The sequence below is a fragment of the Nothobranchius furzeri genome, chromosome 13, assembly GCF_043380555.1.
Source record: "Nothobranchius furzeri strain GRZ-AD chromosome 13, NfurGRZ-RIMD1, whole genome shotgun sequence".
Lineage (NCBI taxonomy): Eukaryota > Metazoa > Chordata > Actinopteri > Cyprinodontiformes > Nothobranchiidae > Nothobranchius > Nothobranchius furzeri.
In genome coordinates, this window is record NC_091753.1 from 22,252,497 (window position 1) to 22,256,334 (window position 3,838).

Consider the following 3,838-nt stretch of genomic DNA (forward strand, 5'->3'; position numbering starts at 1 on the left):
ATGTGCGATTCAGGTAAAGTGGATTAGAAAATAGCTCTTTTAGCCCCGTTGACTTGCATCCATTTTTTCATTCTTCCGGTGAACCGTGAGCCGACCGGAGAGGGAGGAGACTTAGGCTCCCTACATGACACACGGCCACTAATGCTAGGTTATTATATAGTTTAGGCATCATTTTCATGTTGTAATTTCTAATAACTAGATAATTCCTGAAGATATTTTAAAAGCAACCTGCCATCTGACACTGAGACATTTTATTGTGGTGTTTTAAAGCGCACCTCGACCCACCCCTTCGATGACATAATTGAATGAATAATTAACTAACTAATTCATTAAATGGCAGGCCAATTAGAGAGGTATTCTTGCTGTGTTTTTCACTAAATACATTACTAAATGAATCTTGGGGTGACGTTGGGGTGATACATCACACTTCCAAGACCGAGATGTTGTTTTCGTGTGTCTTATGTAGGGGTGCAGTACTCTGCTTTCTTTTGAATTATTTGACAATAATCACTAATTTCGTAACTAATGAGTTGGTAAAACAAATCGCGTTAGAAACTGCTTCCAAAAGAAGCACATTTCATTACCATTACGTTACAGTATTTTTTCTTGGGTTGTGTGAATCTAAAGTCTCAATGAGACACGCATCTGTATTTTACGCAGACTGGTGCCTGGGTGCTAATCCTGATCCCTTTGTTTATTTAGACACTGGAGCTGGCTGCACATGTCCTCAGATGCATTTTTCAAGAATATTTTTAGTTTATGGGGGTGTGACGACTCTGCTCTCTTATTCTTTATGATAGGACCTGTTTGAAAGCGAGATGTCACAGCCATCTCAAGCAGTTTTAATCTCATGAAAAAAAAGTCAAATAAATAATTAAACCCCCACACCCCACCACCACCACTTTCTGAAACAGATAGACAAGATGGAAAAAATATATATATCAGTTGGTGATCGATAGGTAACATCCGCCGATATTGATGCATCCCTAATTTTTAGACATTATTTTTTCAGCAATTGTGTTTTTGACAGACAGCACGCTCAAATGGTGGCGGTGGCAGCCTGAAGTGTTTCCATCCAGTTGACCTAAATGGTACATACAATCAAATAAACAGATTACAATTAAAATTTAGTCAAAGATCAAAGGTAAGAAAGATCAAAGGTAAAAAGAAGTTACTGGTTACTTTTGGTATTTGATTTTTTATGTGTTTGAGTTATTTTCATTCATTGTGATCCAAATACATGCTGTCCAGTTTAACACTGGTGGTCGCCGATACACATGGACACTGGGCTGAGTCTGCTCCTTAATGGTGAATGGCTGCAGTGGGTGGCCATCCACGGCCGTGATGCGAATGTGACAGGTGACACATGAATACATCCACAAAGTGCTTCCCAGAGAAAATTGTCTTTCTTTTTCGAATGGGATGTATTTTTAGGAGCTTTTGCTGATTGTCCCTTTTGGAAGACGCTTGTGCTGATAAACAGGGTGTTGCTCATATGTAAAAGGGTGTGGACCACTTTTAGAAGCCTGACCAGGAACCCCTTCCTCTTTGTAGCAAATGCCCCTTTCATTCTACTACATTTAATCACATTTGAGATTGAAAGCTGATGCATGTAAAATGACACCTAAGATCTTTAGTATAAACGTCTTCATGTTTTGTGCTTTATGTTTTGACAGGTAGAAAATTTCTGGTCCATATTAAATAGTTTAAGTTAGTTTGCAGCTGCTGTGAGTGGGCTGACTCTCTTCAGGCAGGCTGTTGTAGAATATAACAAGTAACACACTTCTTCCATTAATTAAAGTCTGCTTTAAATGGTTAGTGAACTAATTAATTTTTCTAGCCATTGAATTCAGAACATTTAGTTGGTAAGTATACAATGATCTAATATTTATAAATTGCAGAACTAGATGTTTTTGTTAGAAAGATATAAAATATTGTTGTGTTTTAATTTTTAGGAGAGATGATGATTTACAATTTTTTTAAATCTATCCAAATATTATGTATCAAAGTCTTTACTTTAGTATACCTTCCTGCTTTTATGTTTATGTCAAACGTAAGCTATTATTGTAACATTCAACCACTAAAAACAACAAATAAAAGAAAACTTGTATTTCCAGAACTATGCAGCATAAGAGACACAGACGTAATAATGTACATCCGGTATTGCACATATATTGAACACATACCTAATTTTGCAGCCAGGTGTAAATAAAAATAAAGGTGTATAATGCAATCTTAAAGCTGTTATAGCAAATCTGCAAATAGGCTACGTATTGAATGCAACTCTGTCATGGAACACTCACTCCTCCCCTCGGACATGTTTCCTTAGATGCTTTTGCCGGAACTGGAAACTCACATGTTTAACGTGATGAAGGAACTGTTTCCACCAAGGATTTAACCTCTTTCCACAGTTGCCTCTGACACAGTGCTAGAGTGCATGAGACAGCCTCAAGGTCTGGGTTTGTCCTTTTTACTGTACAGCACTTTGGTCAGCTGTCATGCTGTTTTTAAATGTGCTATATAAATAAACACGGTATGGTATGGTATGGTATGGTATGGTATGGTATAGGTCATGCATTTGCTTCTAAACTGTTTACTTTCCAGCAAGAGAAGAAAGAAGATTAAAAGACTCTTTTTTTAAATCAAAGATCTCTATTTTTAATTAAGCTAATCAAAACAACTGTTAGTCAATAATACAATGTGACCGATCTGTGAAATCACAATGTTATGATAAATATGTTTTAATAAGTGAATGACTTAATCTAGTTCACTAGTCACACTGACACACGTAATGAAAACACATGACACATTGGTACTGATTCAATCAGAACCTTCCTAGTCTGAAGCGTGGCATAGTCTCTGTGGTGCTTATAAATCTGCCAGAATTCAACCAGAATTCAAAACATCCAGATTAATAAAACTAGTTCCAACGCCATCTTAGTTCAGTTCTCAAGATCTCACTGAGTTCACCGCATGCTAAGCGAAGTATCGGACCGGCCATCTGTACTTCCCTTTAAAAGCTGAGAACCACCAAGCTGGAAAAATCTGTTGTTTTTACCAACCAAGCAACGGTTCCTTTCAGAATTAAAGCTGAACTCGCTGACCCAAGGAGGGTCCCCTTTTGACGCTGTGAACCAGCTGTCGCTTTTTACCTGGAGACAATCCAAGGACTAGTTTGTCGTGCTGTGACGCTGTACCACTGGCTCCAGTACCGAAAGGAAGGTCCGTGAACCTGACATTCTGGGTCCATCATTGGAGGTCTCCCTGAGGGTATGTGTGGATGCGACAAAATGGCATCTCACGTGTTTTTGACTACTCCGGTCAAACTCTTATCAGTTAGAAGCAAAACATCATCCCACTCAGACTTGCTTCTCCGGATACGAGAGTTCTAAATAACACTCATTCACACACACCATCCATCTCACACCTCATTCAAACAGAACATCCATCATTAGAGAGTTAGTATTGTTAAATTGTTTAAAATTATTTTGTAATAAATCATCTTAAACGTTTGAAGTACTCTCTCTCTTCTCTTGTCTCTCAGTTAATACAAAGTGTTATCTAATCCCTGCATTAAAAAGTTCCAATCTTCAGATTAAATAACCCAGTGGTCCGTAAGATGGATTTCATACTCGATATGAAATCTTAACGTCTCACGGTCCTTAATTAAATGTAAATTACTATCATTACACAATGGTGAGCCATTGCCCGATATTTGCAAATTTTTGGACACTTTGTGCTAAGTCTGAGACGTATTTAAACAGTATTTAAAACTTCTAATTAAAAATTTGATGTTTCTGGTTGAAAACGAGGCAATCTCGTAGTCCACCACTAGAGA